This window comes from Grus americana, chromosome 2 (genome assembly GCF_028858705.1).
Source record: "Grus americana isolate bGruAme1 chromosome 2, bGruAme1.mat, whole genome shotgun sequence".
NCBI lineage: Eukaryota > Metazoa > Chordata > Aves > Gruiformes > Gruidae > Grus > Grus americana.
The window spans coordinates 90,087,300-90,105,991 of NC_072853.1; the positions used below are offsets into that span (position 1 = coordinate 90,087,300).

An 18,692-nucleotide genomic window follows, 5' to 3' on the forward strand; every position below is an offset into this window, starting at 1 on the left:
TGAGAACTTAATGCTATTTACTTTGCTTACATCATCTAACCTGTTTATAAACACAAACCTTATGTAAGGCAGACAAACAGTGGACCATCTGGGTAAATTGAGTCAGATAGAGAACAACAAACAACTCTGTCCTTAATCAGGGAACAAGAAATAAACTATTTTTCACACACCTCATTTGGCTAATTTCTAAGGCAGTAATGACTAAACTCAACAGAGAGACATCAGAAGTAAAAATCGAAACAAAACCCATCAGGTTTGAGATGATCATAAGCATCTCTCAACAGCAACAACAGCCTGAAGACAGGCCAGATGAACAGACAATTTCCATAAATGTCATGCCCATCTTGTGACTAGGAAAAGAGTTGTTTATAAAAATGCAAATTGATTTTCATGGAAAATGTTACAAAAAAAAAAATCCAAATATATTTTTTTCTTCCAAACTAGAGGTATCTAAATGATTTTTTCTCTTAAAGAGAAATAGAGGAGAAAGAGGAAGGCCAACAGAAATTACCCTGGTAACTAATGTTTCCTTACTTTTCCTCAAAATTTATTCCACTTCTTATTTTACAGGCATTCAGAAAACATAAGCCACTGGAATTCATTTCCATTGGAACATAAACCCCCACTTTTTTACTGTGAGAGTGACTGAGCACTGGCACAGGTTTCCCAGAGAGGCTGTGGCACCTCCATCCTTGCAGATATTTGAAACCCTGACTGGACATGGTCCTGGGCCACCAGCTCTAAATGGTCCTGCTTGAGCAGGGGGGTTGGACCAGATGATCTCCAGAGGTCCCTTCCCACATCAACCATGCTGTGATTCTGCAGTTCTTGAAAGAAAAAGAAAATTCACATTTCCTGAGATTCTCTTTTCTATTAATTAGTATTTAGGAAGTTAGTAATCTCACCAAATAGTAATACTGAATCTGGTTTACTCCATGACTTTCACAGAGTCACGTTTTTTTTTTAAACTGGAGAATATATCAGATCTTATTCAAAGACATCAAGTCTGTTTTGAGCCTTTGAAGGGGAAGGAAAAAAGGGAGAGAGATTTATGACTGATAATCATGATTGACCAAGAGGTAAACGGTCCCTCTTTTAAAGCTTGGAGTAATAATGAAGGAAACACATTAAGCTGAATGCTTAGTACAAGCATATGGAGTCCTATACAAATGAGTACTAGAATTCTTCTAGGAGAAACAGGTATTTCAGTTCACTGGCTATTTTGGGAAAGGATATTTTATAATAGTATTTTAAAACTGAGCACTCTTGGAACCTCTGTTTCACAGGAATCAAGTGCTATCTCTTAAAAAAGAAATATTAGATCATATGGGTGCTCATTCTACAAGTCCTTTATTTTAGAAACTCCTAGGAAATCAAATGTGAAACAATGTATGTGTTAACTTTTAACGTGCTTTTAGTAGAGACTCCTCCACCAATGTGTCAGACACCCAACGTAATTTTAACGAACCATGAAAATTACTGTCTGAGGTGCTGCTTGTTGAACAGAAAGCAAAGGACGCAGACATTGAGACAAACTGAAAGAATACATTTCCCATGGGAATCTCTCAATATTTTAGGTTTCCTATTGGGATTAAATTTTCTCCTTCGACAGTGAAATCTGTGCCATGGCCATGATAATTTTACATATAGATTTAGAAAGCCTAAATTAAGAATTAGCAAATAACCAGCGAAGAGTTCTTTGATAAAAGCATTCATGAATTTTTAGACTTTTCTGAGATATGACTGCATAGGAAAGAATGTTTCTCTTGATTTCAAGCTGCTAGCCTATGCCCTTTTATGCTTAGCCATTATTAAGCAGAACAAGGTATTTTTCATCAGTAATAAACTGAAAGCTTGTACTTCTAGATGACATCTGAAGATAAAGATTAAACTGTAGTGAAGATAAATTACCTACTCAGTTTGCACTTTAATTACATTTAGTATTTATAACATTCTGTATTATTCAGGAAAATAATACAGAATGCAGTAATCAAGTAATACACTTTTTGTTTGACTAATTCCAGGTAATGTTCCTGAATAATATTTTCACTTTAAGTCTGATTTATGTGGTTTATGTTTAACATGTCAAGGTCATTCCTGTTTGCTATTTTTGAATTCTAGATATCTGAAGTACGGTGGTTTTGCTTATAGTACTTGGGTCTTATCATTTATATTCAGCTTATTTGAAGCTACAGTGAACACTGAGATAGTTTAGGGGACGTTGCCCTGCAATAGCTTGTTTTTTTAAAAATTATTTATGCACTGAAATTTCTGTGAAAAGCTATCCCAAAGAGATTCTGTAAAACATGATCAAACGTGAAGCAGGCAAATTCCTAAATGATGGATGTATATTCCTTGAAGTTACTAAAATGCTTCAGAAAGGGTAAGTTGGCTCATTTCTGTGAAATAGATAGTTTGCTCTATGCTTCTGAGCTGAAGTGAAGTGCTCATGAAGACTGGACTCAGGGCAGAATCCCCATGTCAGTGGCTGAAGGTACCCAGGATGCTGGAGTACCTCATGAGCTAGATGAGTGCTTCCAATTCAAAGCTCCAATTATTTCAGAAGTGCATATATGTCTTTGTGGATCCTTCTGTTACTCCCCTTGTGCTAAAAATAACTTTGGGGAATAACTACTGAGCCCTTTTGGGGATAGTATGGTCTATGAAATTGTTTGTGCTGTCCACATACACTCGTATGGAGAAAGGCGCAACATTAAAAAAAAAAAAAAAAGGAAACGGTTACTTTAGTTGATATGGATGGTATGCTGACACATGATTCAGTATGTTTCTGAGTTGGTGCATACTTGTTATCTGCAATAGGATTTCCAACATACTGTCCAAATTTTGCATGCATAAACAGGTTAGAGTTTTCAAAGCCATTCAGTGTGTATTGCTGACAATTCCCCATACAATTTAATAGTATGGGTACCCCAAAGTTAATTATTAAACTCCCAGTTAGTGTTCTTCAGGCTGGGAAAACCTTAATGTTGATGGTCTAGTCTGATGTCCTTGACATCTTTGTGACAGATACTCCACCCAAAATTTCCTTTTGTGAGGCAAATATTTTAATTCCTAAAAAAATGGTCTCTTTTCAAAAGACACTCACAAGTGATGCTGTGACTCAGTGGTAGATAATTTCCTATATCATTCTGTCAGGACCCATTATTATCAATAACATTTTATGGCTAGAAGTTTGAGCTTTCTCAGCTTCAGCTTTTGGACAGCAGGTCCCAGATGCTTGTTACACCTTGTCAGCTAACGTCCCAGATCAGGTCTGTGACTTCTGTCCTTTCTGCAGAGTTATAGAAATGTTCTCTTACATGACAGTACTTATACTCTGTGATTCTGCGATTCTGCAACCTCTTAACCTTTCCTCTTTATAAACACGATGTTGTGAGCTCCTTCAGTGTCTCAGTGAAAGAAAAGCTGTTTTCTTTTCCAGAACAGGAGTAATTCTTGCAGTGATTTACTGATCCCTCTCTAGTTTTGAGGGCTCCCAGACCCCAGCCGGTGTAACTGGATGCAGTGTGCAGGTAGCTGGCTCGTTCCCGTGAAGGCCTCCCAGAGAGGCAGCACCCTGGCCCCAGTGGCTCACGGGCAGGCTGCAATCTCTGCCGCAGTGAGCGAAGAATAAGAGAAGAGAACCCACAGCAATTCCAGTGGGATGCCTCTGGCAAGTAATGAGAAGCTTTCTAAGCCCTTTAATCAGTGTTTCTGGAAGGCTAATGTAACATCCCTGAAGAGCTAGCTCAAACTTAGGCAGATGAAAGTTATGGCATGTTAAAAAGTACTGCCAATGCATAGCTTCAATTTCTTTCACTCCCCAGAGCTGCAGTCCTGACAGATGCTATGAGGATACACATACAGGATTTCTTCTCAGTATACTTAAATTAGGCAAAGATTAGAAAACAACAAAAAGACTGCTTAAAAGTAGCACCAGAGCTTGATAAAAAGGAGCACAAAGGCATTTTATGAATAATACATTAGCTTACTACTATTAGGCAAAGAGATGAGCCCCACTGACAGCAAGGTATAAGTGTGACCTCCAAGATTACCATCCTCAAAATCCTGGCATAGCTGCCACCCAGCAATTACGGTGCCTCAGTTCTTAGCCTAAAAACACCACGTGCAGCTCAGGACTGTGAATGCCATCCCTGGGGACTACACATTTCATCATAAAGATTTAAAGGCTGATATTGCAAAGCTCAACACTATTCCTCAATTCACGTTTTCTTTTTGTCAGGACCTTAAAGCCAAGCATATAACATTGGTAGCAGAGTAAATCCAGTAAAGTTGGTGGAATTTGGCTGATTTATAGAAGCTGAGGGTCTGTTGCAGTATGTCGAATAGGCAGCCACGTTGGAGTGACCAAAGCTGCAACTAGAGCATTTCTTGGGGGAGCATCAGTGGGTTGTTACACAGTGAAACTGGAAAACATGCAAGTACAGGGTCTCAGACTCCGCAGCATGGAAAGATGACTTCTTGCATCTACCTAATGATCTTAATACCCAACTGAGGTACTCAGATAAACAGTGGTTAAAACATTTGTCCCAGTATTCAGGCTTCATTATAGTTGTGGGGGTTTTTGGGTTTTTTTTTTGGGGGGGTTTTTTGTTGGTTTTTTTGGGGGCGAGTTACAAACAAGGGAATAGAGTTAATATGAAGGAGTAAATTTCTTTCACACCTTGAACTCGCATCTTAATAACTCCATCTGCAGCTGCTTCCCAAAATAAAAATAATCTTGCACTTTAGGAGTTTTAATATTACAGGAGTTTAAGATTATGTTCTTGTTTAGCTCGCTGAAATCTGACTGTATGAGGAAGAATTGGGTCCCGTGGGAGGAGATGCACGAGTTTTGTAGCAAGGGTGCATGTTCTTGAATACGTATGTGTTAATGCCTACCAGTAATTTTCTGTATGAACTTCTCTGTCTGCACAATGGTGATACATAGCAAGTCTTTGCTCTGGGAGGTTCTTAAAGTTAACACCATTTACACTTAAGGAAAATCCTCCCCTTTGACTGTTTCTCTGTACTTTAATTAAATGCAGAAACATCCTAAAAGACTTGACAGAGTTGTTAGAATGGAGATAGAAGCTACAGGTTTTTTCCATATGTTATTTCTGGTGATCCACTGCATTGTATTAAAACCTTCAAGTTCTGAAACAGAACACGCAGCAGCAAGGTCCACCCTCCCTATTTGAATCACTTGTATTTGCTCATCTCTTATCTAACACATATGCCCTCTTTCATGGACCTGCATAATTACGGTTATATTCAAATGGCCCAAATTCCACATGCATCCCCAGGTCCAGTGTTCTCTGTTGGCTTGAAGGCTTTTTCTTTTTTCTTTTTTTCTTTTTTTTTTTTCTTTTTTTTTTTTTTTTCCTTACCTAGCTAATGGGTAATATGGACACAGGAATACAAGCAGAATTTAGGCTCTCTTTGCAAGAGCTTTTCTGTACCTAGAGTTTTGGACTGTGCTATTCTACAAGTTTTGACTGCATATAGAGTTTGAATAGATCTGCAGTGGTTCCAATCCATTATGGTAAAAAAGTGAATGCATGCTCTGTTTTATACTTGCACCTACCCTTTTAAGTAAAGCAAAACCTCAGCAAGATCACACGGTTTGGTTTGGCGCATTACAGAGGCTTCAGGTCTTGCAAGTACGCAATAGCAAGAAGCCAGCTCTTAGATCTCCCTGGAAATTCTCCCTGATGTAAGTTTCTTACTTGGACTGAAGAACTCCGTAGCACTAAGTAAAATTCCATGACTTTTCACCCTCAAATAGAAAATACTCTTCTCTGGTTTTGCTTGCTTTTGTTCTGGTGATATTATGTATTACTGAAGAAGATTTTGGGAATAATATTTGTGCTTCTTGCAGATCATGAAGATGTTAAGATAGTGGTGCTCATAGCTGCATTGTAAATTTTCCTGCTACATGTTTGCATAACTGTAGGTAGAAGATCTTTATGGGAACAATAATCATAAATCCAGGACAGATGTTGATTAGTCATGTTTACTGTAAGCATTAATAGTACAGAACCATGAGATAACTTTGAAATATTTCTAGAATGTACTTTGCCTCTGGTTTAGATTCCTGAAAAATTGCCTTCTGTGTTTCTTTGCTTGCACACATGTGCATGAGGAAAGCAAACCTGACCGGGAATCAGATATCTCTGTGCTGCAGCTAGTGCTGCAGGCTACGGCTTATATCTATAGCCGCCAAGATGCAGCTAGAATAAAAATAACCTTTCATTAGTGCTCCAGTTCTATCCAGAGAATACTTTTGCATACTGCCAATATGTAGAGGCATAACTACGAGAAGATTCAGTGACTCTTGTGACACCAAACCAATATGCTTTTGATGGAAACTGGAACATGAGTGGTTCATTTCAGTTCTTATTGGGTGCTGAATCCGGTAAATGTAAAATATTGATTTCCTCCCTTTCTCTTTTGTTCCTTCCTAACAAATGTTTGACTGAGCTGTCTTTCTTACTCTGTCATTTAGTATATTTTTGCCTTTGCCAGGGGAAGTATGAAATTGAGTAAATTGAATTTTCCAAGGTGCTGACAGGTTCTTCTTCAGTGCATGTATGTCTATTGCCTGAAAGTTATTTCAAGTTTGTATGACCTCTCCAGATTGCAAGTATCTGACTATGTATCAAAATTGCAAAGAACTTGCTTGTGCTACAGTATAGTATCCCATATGAAATCCTGAATCTGTTTGCCAGTCTCTGTGTGTGTGTGTTTATGCATGCATGTGCAGGAAGCATGGGGGCAGCTTACATTGCTTTCTTAGAGCTTACCCCATAAATTATTTTTAATTTATTTTAAAGAGATTTTACAGACCGTAACACTTTGAGAAATCTTTCATTAACCACAGCAAAAGTAAGAAGGAACTGGTTCTGTAATATTACACTTGACAGAGCAGAGAGGAAGTAAATTGCTGCTATTAACGGAATGAGCACAGTATTTCTGAAATTGTGTCCAAAAGCATCTAGTTCACATCTGCTAAACACTCTGAAAATGCTCAGTGTGAACTAAAGGAACAAACTAGCCTTGCATTACTTTTTTCATATGCTAAAAAGCAATTTGGAACTTAAAAAAAAATATGTTTTTTGTCTCGAAGGGAGTAAAGATACCTCTCAGTCTCAAATGCTTAACAAGTATTTAAGATGGTTAAATGTTCTCATTAATGAGCGTATTTCCTTTATGAAGGAAATGAGACTTCCCTTCTGCTTTTTCCTTAGGCCAACATTAAGCTCACCTGATGTGTTATAAGAACTGCAAGCACACAAAAGTTAAATAACAAAAAATAAAGTTTTTTTGTGTTAAAACTGAGAGTATATATTTGGACTGGAAGTTTTCCTCTTCTGAGTTCAGTAGCAAGATTACTGTCTATTTTGTGAGGAAGAGAATCAGGACCCATATTATTTTGCTGATAAATATTCTAGCTGTGCTGTCCTGTATAACTGACTCTGACATAAACATGGATTGGAAAGAGGATGGGGATGTCCATCTCTCCTCGTAGTATGTCAACCAATAGGAATACAAAAGTAGTACCTTTCTCTGGTTGACTTAGATGTTCAAAGCTATTAAATTGAGAAACTAGGCAAGCTGGAAGTTCCTCACACAGTCTTGTGAAGGTGGGTGGTGAGAGGAAAGAAACAACTCGTCTGTGCTAATCAGCATGGGAAATCTATTGCAGAGGAGCTATCTAACTGCAGAAAAAACTTTTCAACAAAACAAATAAGGCAGCCAGACCTTAACATTCCTCCTGCTTACGTAAAAGCCCTCTTTATCAGAGCCTGTATTTGGGAATGATAGAATCTAGAACATTTTCTTGTCAGCCAGGGTATGTTAGGAAGGTTGAACATGATATCCAAGGTGACGAGAAGCATCCATCCTTTTTGAGATATAGCAGAGTAGTGAGAGAAAATGTTGCTATGATTTAGAGGAACAGACTACTAGGAAGCGTAACTTTTCTTCCTTTTTCTAATGTAGCACTGTGCTGTCCCCAACATGTTTTATCATTTCTTTCCCTTTGCTTTCACTGCATCATCTTCTGCTTTAAATACAGAACGATGCTGGGGGGCAGCCAGCTGGCATTTGACTTTGAAGCAGTCCTTATCCATAGGGTGAGCAGAGAAGAAAGAAAATCTGTAGCAGAGTCTATCATCCACTGGAGACCCAGCTGTACCCTCTTCTCACTCTGCAACATTATTTGTGCAGTTCAGTCCAGCACTCCTCCCTGAACAGTTAGCACTCATCAGCACTACCTATAAGCAATTAACATGTCTATCTGGAAAGCAGCTCTCCAAAGAAAAGATGATCCTTATTTTATCCATGCTAATTGACATATGACTTGGTTTTGTGTATGGCCATCCCTCTTCTATAACTAGTACGACTTATAACAAAGCAACTGTCTGCAATTATTCCTGGTTAGGCTTAATGCTCTTTTTATTTGGATTTCCTATGTCAAGCAGATAGACTTTAAGTAACTGAAAATTATAAGACTAGAGGTGAACATGCTGGTTTAGGTCTGGGACAGAGGAGCTTTAAGAAAACCTGGACAAAAAATGTCTTTTGATATTATTTCAATCTGGATGAGAGTTTAATGTGCTAAGAATTATTCTGATTTCTCCAAATGGCACTTTAAATGGTAACTCCCAGAAAAGACTTCTTTCCTGCTGTCACACATGAAGAAAGAGTCTGCCTGCTGTAAAGAATTGATAAGTTATACAAGAACTTATCTTATAGCTCCAAATTCAGATCAGAAAAAAAAAATCTGCATTTTTTCTTGTAATTAGATGAAAACTCTCTGCTACAGAAAGTCTCTGAAATGTAGCAGCGTTTGCAAAGAAAACAAATAGCTATAATTTTCAGTGAGACTCATCCAGATCTGCAGTATATATGAGTCCTACAGTGTAGGGTAAAGTTGCCATTGTAAAAAGTGTCTTTTTTTTCTGATGAGAGCTCCTGACCTACTAAAGGTGCAGAACTCAATAGTATGCAAATTACTGCTACCAGGTACTGGGCCAGTGGCTACAGTTTTGCAGAAAAATGTTTTCAATTGCTTCCTCTGTGGGACTTAGAAGGAGACTATTTGAGCAAATATTTTGAGAATTATTCTGTTTCTGTTGGGATACAGGAATATATTATACGTAGATGAAAAGTACAAAAGTCAGGACCATATTTCTGTTTTCCTGGCTGTCTGAAATGAAAGTACATAGGAAGTGAGTAATTAACCATTTTTGCAAACTACTGAAATTTGCAGCTGCAAAAAGAGCTATCCAAATGCTTCCTGATTAATTTTTGATGAATAGCCTTTGCTTATGATTGTTGTAGATAATTTCTAAACATTATGCAGACGATTCACCATACAAACAAAAAAGAAACATAAGCTGCTTAGGCAAAACTTTCATATTGTTTTGAATAGGGTAATATAGTGTAATAGTATTAGCAAAACGAGCTCAGAGAACTAAGCATCAGTTATGCAACAGCATAAATCCAAATTCCATTAACCTTACTGACTCATACTTCAAAAGAGATAGAGACCAGTTGGAGAAAGTCCAGAGGAGAGCAATGAGAATGACCAGAGGTCCAGAAAACGTGACCCGTGAGGAAAGAGTGAATGAATTAACTGAAGAAGAAAAGCTAATGAGGGATATTAATCCAGTAGGTAAACATAATACATATTAGGCAGTTGCACAGGGATAAAACCAGTTGTTTTTCAGATCCAAGGTGAGGAAAAAAGTGACCATAAATTAAAGCAGCAAAGATTTAGGAAATCCATTGTGACGATAACATTCATGCATAAGAATAGAGAGTCAATCACTGCCAGCCATTTAAACACAAGTTGGAGAGCTGTCTGTCAGGGACAATATAGATGCATAGAGAGACTTGGAAGATGCCTGAGGGCCCCTTCCTACCTCATGGCTCCTCAGGGGAGTAAACTCTGGGTTTACATGTCTAACCTAGAATAAACCAGTGAGGGTGTCAACACCTTCTATATTAAGGTATCAAGACATACATGGAACCTTGAGGAAGTGACTGATATGCTCATTGCTTATGCCTGTTTAAAAAAAAAAAAAAACAAAAAAACCAAGGAGTCTGAAGATCAGAAAATATAACTTGTTGATACTTCTCTTTCCATCTCTCTCTCTCAAGAACGCTGCTGTTCTATCTTGGGTCTTGGAAGAAAGGTAGAGTCTTTTCCTACTTTAGTTTTTTGTCAACCACAAGAGTTTGGAGCATTTGTCTTACGGGCAGAGCTGCAGGAGGAGGTGAGCAGGTTGCGGAGTATCAGGGAGTGCAAGAGAGAGAGACAGACTACTGGAATCACACCCTACCTTCCCTGGGACAGGCCCCACAGGCAGACAGGACGCATGACATGGAGGACTCCCTATCCTCTCTCCACCTGTCTGAACACAATGACTTAAGGGGTACGGGGCGATGGCGACAAGTTCCTGGCCAGCACAACAGGCATGTCTCTTCCGTGACTACCCCACCTGCCCCTGTCCTTATGGGTGATCTTAACTTCCCAGACATTGACTGGGAACATCATAGAGCAGACACAAACAGGTCCGGGAAATTCCTGAAGCACATTGAAGGTAACTTCTTTGTGCAGGTACTAAGGGAGCCGACTAGGAGAGATGCCCTCCTAGATTTGTTGTTTGTAAACAGAGAGGGTCTTGTGGGTGATGATTGGTAGCTGTCTTGGTCACAGTGACCACAAAGTAGCTGAGTTTCAAATCATTGGCAATAGGAGGAAAACTGCCAGCCAAACTTCAACCCTGGATATGGGGTGAGCAGATACTGGGCTGCTGCAGGAGCTAGTTAGTAAGGTCACCAGGGTGCTTAGGTGGAAAAGGGAAGTGTACGGTCATTGGAAGCAAAGACAGGCGACACAGGAAGATTACAGAGATGCTGTTCACTACTAGGGAGAAAATTCGTGCAGCCAAAGCTCAGTTAGAGTTCAAGCTGGCCAGCACCGTGAAGGACAAAAAAAAGGGCTTTTTAAAATATGTTAACAGCAAAAGGAGGACCAGAGATAACACTGGTCTGTTATTTCATGAGGTCAGTCACCTCATGAATAGGGACGTAGACAAAGCAGAGCCATTTAATGCTTTCTTCACCTCTGTCTTTAACACCAGTGATGGGCCCTGGCACCCCCAGAGCCCTGTGCTGGAAGGCTGTGACTGGGGGGATGATAAACTCCCAGCTGACCCTGAACTTGTTCAAGATTTGCTGCTCCAGCTGGACGCACGCAAGCGTGTGGACCCCAGTGGGCTTTATCCCAGGGTACTGAAAGAGCTGACTGAAGTTATCGTGGGACCTCTCTCCATTATTTCTCAATGGTCTTGGGAGTCTGGAGAGGTCCCAGTTGACTGGAAGCTAGCAAATGTTGTCAAAATTTTCAAGAAGGGAAAGAAGGAAGATCCTGGTAATTACAGGCCTGGCAGTCTCACTTCAGTGCCTGGCAAAATTATGGAGAAGGTTATTCTGGGAGTTATCGAAAACTACTTGAGAAACAACAATTCATTGGTCATAGCCAGCATGGGTTCACAAGGGGAAAGTCCTGCTTAACCAATTTAATTTGCAGCCTCGCTCATAAAATACTTTTATCATAGATTCTGTGCTAGCAGTTTTCGAGAGAATCTTGCAGTAGGATACTACCACACAGTCTGCTTTTTAAAGTAACTCAGCCTATAGTAAACAAGAATACCTCAAGTCTACACCTTGTTCACATACACTACCTCCGTGAAAAAGGCAGCAGAGATAGATAGTTTTTCCCACATCCTAACAGGTCATAGTAGGTATATGCAGAGAGGGAAACCATCGGATCCCGATGGAGATGTAAATTGACTGTGAGGGCAAGGTGACAGCCAAAATCTTCTACAGCTCTTTATTGCTATTGCTAGGATAATGGGCCCTGTACTCCAAGGGCAACACACTGCAGATGTGGGGCAGAGAGGGGCCATCTTATTGAGAAAGACAGCTGTGCTAGACTGCGCCTTTGCACTGGGAGGGAAGGTCCATTTTGTTCTCCTTATTTTGGCACCTTCTTTCCAGTACAAGACAAAGTCTGACAATAATGACCATGCTCAACTATTTGAAAATATTTTTGTTATGGGGCTAATGCATTCGACTTTTTTCTCCTCTCCCTCTCCCCTTTCCCAGGACTCTACGTCCATACCTGGGATGGACATACGTATTTGTCTGTGGTGGCATTTAGCAGAGAAACACCTTATTCCAAGAAAAAAAACAAACAACGACACTGTTGATGTTGTTCAGGAATGAATTTTGAGACTGAACAGCTCATTATCTAACCCTTTCTCCTGAGCCATAACTAGCTATTCTGTCTCTCTGTGGAATTCATGTACTTTCAAAGAGAAAAAGAGAGCATTCAGTGCATTCAGCATGTGAGTGTACATCCAGCAAAAAACCTGGGATCTTTCTGTGGCTGCATGCACAGCTTGTTGCTTTAGTTGGTGCCGTGCCCTGGTCAATGGGTCTCCTGCCACTGCCTAGTGAAGCACAACCACAGCAGATTAGTTTCCCTCCTTTCAGAGATGCTATCTGGATCAACTGATATGGCCCACTTCAGAAATTTGTGCTGAATCCTCCCAGATATATATTTTGCACACTAAGTTTGCCTACTCAAACATGCAAGTTAAAAAAATACCAACATGCAGATATATTATACTACTTTTCACCCTTTTGCATTATCAGCTCAAAGTAATACAGTGAATAATTATGGAGTTTTGATGGTTGTTTTGGCTGAACCAGAACTTCAGGGCAGAAAAAAAGACTTGGGATTTGCCCAAAGCACTGCAAGTGAAGAAGATGAAACCTTTTGGGGTTTTAATTTTATTTCCTGTTTTAGAATAAAATTTGCTAAACTTTAACATGAAAATTTTGAAGTGAGAAATGAAAATATATTTAAATGCATTTGTTTGCTGCAAAATATTTTTGACTGGAAGTATTAATGAAATGTCATTAGTTTTGTGGATAATTTCGGCTAATTTGAGAGAGCATTTTTCAGTGAATAAAATATTTTATTAACTAATATTCCTCCTTCCTGAATTATTTCATATGCTTTTCCATATTACCTGAATTTGCAGTAGAAGAGAATTTTAAAATTAGTAGAATTTTAAAAAAAAATTTAAAAAAAAAATTTAAAATTAGTAGAATTTTTAAAAAAAATTCTTTATAAAATAAGAAAAAGTTAAGAAAACTCTTACCTTGACAGTCAGAAGCAAAACTTAACACAAAGCTTCTATTTTGTGTGCATAATTCCAGCATTATGCCCAGAGATTAGATATCAGAGTGTATTGCCCTGAAATTCTGGTTCAAAGGGAATAATTTGCACATTAGTTGAATTTTGTGTGTTCGTCCCAAACCATCAATCACACAGTATTTATATAACGTTAGGCTTTCTCAGTCTTGAACAGTTTCTTGGGACACATAATTTCAATCCATTTGTTCTGTGTTTCTTTCAAGAGTGCAATGCTACGTCTGGCACACGTTTGTCGTGTTCAGTGTAAATTAATGCTTTTATTAAAAAAGGGAATAATTACAGTCTTTTTCACTGAGGATGAGTTATCGGTTTCTCTGCTATTTGGAGAATTGAATAGGAACATACATTTCAGAGTTTACTTTCTCTCTCTTTTTTGTTTTGTATGTCCTAGCTTAAATGAAAGATGGCAGTCAAAGGCAGACTTTGGATAATTGATTTGTAACTAAGATAGACTTCAAAAGGATTTAATGAATTAGTAAAAACTTTGCCATCGATTTCAAGACACCTTCCATAGCTGAGGAACGAATGAATGTTCATACATTTACAATATATTCACCATAAATCAGGTGACCTTTAGGAATATATTAAGCAGAAAACACTGCATTTCTAAAAATTGTATCATTAAAGAGTTTCAGAGCATTACTCTTGGTAATTAAATACGAATAAACTTTTATGCTCTTTTTTTTCTTTACACTTCTTGGAATAAGGTTTGCAACAGCTTGAAAAGAACTTGGGGAACTAAATTGGTATTTCAGAAAATGAGCTGATTCAAATGAAGGTTTAAAAGTAACACTTCTAACAGGTTCTATAAAGCATCTCTGCCTGAGTGGAAAACCTAGGCAGTCTCAGACAAAATTATGATCCCTACTGTGTATGAAATAACTTAAGAGGAGAATGTACAACTCTTGCATGAATGTAGCCATGGGAGAGTGAGGAATGCTGATGTCTCTATGCAGCCATAAGGTAAGAAGTCTGATCACCACTTTTATTTCAGTTTGAAATAGCAAAGGAATGAAATTCAGACATGAAAAAGGTAAAGCATATTTACCTGTCTGAATTCAAAGCATCAGTCTCCATAACAACCCACACTGAAGAGAAGAAACTTACTATACAAAGGCAGAAAAGGGGATACCCCCTTAGGCTAGAAAGCATGAAAAGAAATCAATAAAAAGCCCTGAGTTAGAATGGAATATTCATAAGAGCCTGGTAGCTTTCCAGAAGCACATGTAGATTTTTTCAAGAAACTTGTTGTTCCAAAGTGTAACTTATTAATTGAATCTGCCATTAACCTCTGCAGGGTCGGATTGTAAACCCTGTTTTGGATAGAAAATGCCATGTGATGGAACTAATAAGAGACAGTACAGAGTTAAGCCTCCTATGAAGCTTGACCTTTTCGTTAAATGGGTTATTTTTTTGAATTTTGATTCAGGTTGATCTCTAGTCCTGGACAGTGCTCTGAATTAATAGGAATAGTGAGAACTGCACCATATTGAGTATTTTGTGAGATTGGGTGCAGTATAAACTTGTATTTTAGGTGGTGATTGTAGAGGCCAGGCAGGGATTACTTTCCTGTGTAAAAACCAATCCACCCTGCAATGCCAGTTGTTCTCTGAGGAAGGGATAGATTGTATTTTGCACAGTCTCCAGGACAAGAGGGTCCCATGCTCATTTGATTCCTTCACACAAATATATCAAACACCCGATATAAAATTCAGTGATTAAAAGTGACAGACATCTAATTCTGCAGATACTTGATCTGCAGACAGCAACAGACTGTTTGGAAATCACATACCTTTAAACAAAATTGCCTTTCATGCCACTGACTTCTTGCTACTTTCATTAATTCTGTGCAGCTATGTATGGAAAATTGCCTCTGGGGAGGTAAGGCAAATGTAAAGAAAATAACGTCTTTTTTTTCAAATGAGAGAAGGACTTCAATTGAACTAAAACATCACTGGCCTTTAAATTGCTTGCTTGCTTAATACAAAATATTTAGATATTCTCATATGGCAAGCAGTGGGAGCACATCCTCATATCTGATAGTTAAAACAGACCTATGATACCACATCCTTGTTTCTCTTTTCTGTCCTTTAAATTAATTGGAATGTAATTACATATCTTCCATGACCTTAGCACAGAAAACTACCCTCTTCTGCTTCAGAGTGATTTGAATCACTTTAATGCAGAAAGTCACTTGCTTGAATTGTAATGACTTTGCTAACTGTCATTTGTGTGGACTTTGTACTAGGTGAGGTGGAAAAGAAGCTGATGGCCCTCACAAGGGGCTTGCTATGCTTCATTGCAGAAAATCCTTTTCATACAACTGGTTACCCATATAGACAGCTATTTTCAGTTAAAAGTCTTCTGGGATTTACCAGTGCTTGCTCTTCCCAGTAGATGAGAGCCACACACATAACTAAACCTGGAAAAATTGAGGGGGAAAGTTGTTCCCATCAGTAGCTTCTCAGCGGAAGCTAGGGCTGCTTTCCTTCCCTGTTTGATTTTCCTTGTTTCTCAGAGCCTCTGTGGTTTGACAGGGATCGTAGCTGCTCTACCAGCTACAAGAATGTCTTTTGATAATCTGAAGTAAGCAGAGGTACTCCATTTTGCTGAAGAGTTCTCTTATGAGAACTATGACCTTGTTTTAGGTGAGCGTTGCAACTTTCTCAGTACTTTTGGCCATGATGTGGAGTTATGCTTGCAACTGAATTAGTCTGTTACAAAGCAAGTGATAATGCATATAGATTTAGTAAAACAAATAAGCTGGTTCACTCCTGTAACTGTATTTTACTAGTCTCCTCCTGTTTCGATAAGCATTTTCTAAAATTACAAAGAAATCCTTCTCATAGGTGGAGAAAAAAGTTGCTTGTTTGATTTCTTTTAAAAGGACTTCTGAATTTCATTTATTAAGGAAAGAAGGATGAGACAGCATTTTTTTAGGAAACCACATAATATGTGATCTAAGTTTATTTAGACGGTGTATCTGACTGAGTTTGAAGGCAACCAGAAAAAGCACTGAGTTCTTCAAATAAGATGCCAAGGAAGTTCTATTTAATATTAGCAGCAATAATTGTGGGAAATTGTTGCCTTTCTCAAACAGAAACCTAGATCAGACAGTTATCTGCAGCAATGCACAGTATCTTAAGGTGTAGCACGCTGACTTATCAATATATGCTTGTTCAGGCTAACAGTCCCTGGAGGGATTGCAGCTTGTTTTCTGTTTTCCCTTCCCGGAAAGGAAATGTAGCATGCATTTAAATTGTCTTTGTTTCCCTTGCATCCCATATTTACAATTATCTACCTTGTTCTTGCACATCATTTTGTAAGGAAGAAATCTCATCTCTGTTGCTCACACAGTGTCACAGCAAAATTCCTTCTCGCGTAGGGGGCTATCTGAATGAGCCTGCCCACAAGCCATTTGACATCCTAGTTTACATGACTGCAGAGACCTCCTTTCTCGTTGAGGAATCTGCCACATGGCATGTCAGGATCCTTTGGTACTTTGTTTTTCCCTGTTCTCCCAGAAAGTACTGGCTTCAGCAAGGGGTGTGGAAATCTTCCTACTGTTCTAACCTCTTCTTCCCCACTTACAACAGCTGTCTATGAAAAGTCCAAGCAAACTGGATCTCATAAACAAGAGAAGATATCACTGGGTTTTCCTTTTCCAGATTTTTTTTTTTTCCCTAGATAACTAGAAGGTCTTCTTCACTTGTTTCACATGTAAGCTTTTGGATGGCCTAAATTCATTTGTCTTCCTTCCAACTATAAACTCCAAGATCTCTTCCTGTGATTTCTGGGTCCAAAACCAAAATCAAAGAAAAAAACAACAGTGCAGTGTTTGTTTGCACACAGCATCTCCTACTCTGGCCATTCCTGTTTAACCCTCAAAGGTTTCAAGTAACCCTCTAATCTCTCAATTAAACATTTCGCTTCAACAAAATCTCTTTCTTTTCAGTAGAAAGACAGATGAAATATTACTAATTTGTTAAAGGATTTCAGGTCTAACTTGAGACTTGGTCACTTTTCAAAGAAGCTGTACTTTCACCCACAGTTCTCTAGACAAAGGACTGTCTCTGAGCCCTTATCAATCTTTACTTCACTTTCACGATTTAGACCCCCACTGGTGCTATCTATTTTGTTGAAGAAAAAGCATCTTCTAGTATAGATTGATTTCTCAGCCATCCTGCTCTGCACCATGTCATAAGGTCATTCACATGTTACTCTTCTACCATGGCTACCTCTTCTCCCTCCTGTTCTTTTTCTAACAACATTATTAGAATATAGAATTTTGAACACCATAAAGGCAAGAGCTACTGTATTTAATTTATTACATTGCTCTCATATACCCATTCACCCTTTCCTTTTCATGAAATTCTGCTATGACAGAAAATTATCAGCCTCTGTCACAGGCAGCCATAAAATCTGTACCCCAGCAGTAGAGAGGAAAAGGATTTATAGAGCATGCTTCCTCATCCTGAAAAGAAAAGAAAGGAGATTCCTCTTGAATTTAATAAAAATGACCCTTCAGTGAGAACTAGAAGTTCTGAGTAATGACCTAGCACAGACCATCTCTTGTATTCAGGAAAGGAATTAGTTCATGCCCCTGAAATTTCTAAGACTTTTTCTATGAGAGCTTTGCAAATGAAATATTTCTGCTTTCAAGTGGGTCAGCTTCACTATCAATACAGTCTTCTCATTCAGACTTTTTAAAGTACCAGAAAGATGAGCAGCAGTTGCAGCAGTTGTCACAAGATGAAATGGTGTAGTCTTGTCACCATATGTTGATGACTGATACAAAGAGATTGTCAAGAAACCAAATCTCTGCAGACACACTGCAGACACACCATCGCTCTTCAAAAGTCTAGACATTTTGTATTTTCCCTTTCTGTGCCCAGTTCTTAAAGAAAACTGTGATAATTTTGGATTGTGTATCAGTGAAGATGTGCTTACCTCAAGACAGGACTCTCAGGTTTGTCCTTGAATCTACACCACTTATCCTGACACCACTGCTGACTAACTCACTCATTTGTCATATGGCTTGGTGCATCTACTTGATGTTTTATACCAGATTATGACTCCATTATTTCTAGTTGTTTTCAAATAATTTAATTCCTATGGAGGAAAACAATTCACAAGGAGGTTAAGCACTCCCTGCTGAACTGGCAGACTCTGTCCAGGATTTGTCCAATAGCTCTGCTAAAAACCAATGCTTTGAGGAGCTATGAAAATGGATAGATGCCATGAAAGTCCACTATGCAGGCTACGGAAGTGGAGACTACCGCTGTTAACAGAGCTCAAGCTGCTTTGGGATTTCTTGAGGAGTAGCTCCTACCTCCTGTATATGGAATTACGTGGGAGACCACAGGGCAATACAGATATGACTGCACCA

The 18,692-nt window shown here is 38.7% G+C and overlaps 1 long non-coding RNA gene across 1 annotated transcript in view; it reads left to right on the forward strand.

The window, feature by feature from the left end:
• Positions 1-2,315: 2,315 nt before the first annotated feature.
• LOC129202928 (uncharacterized) overlaps positions 2,316-18,692 on the forward strand; it is a 47,999-nt gene continuing 31,622 nt past the window's right edge. Inside the window, exon 1 of the long non-coding RNA XR_008575871.1 lies at positions 2,316-2,383. This is a non-coding gene — a long non-coding RNA (uncharacterized LOC129202928). The remainder of the gene's footprint in view (positions 2,384-18,692) is intronic.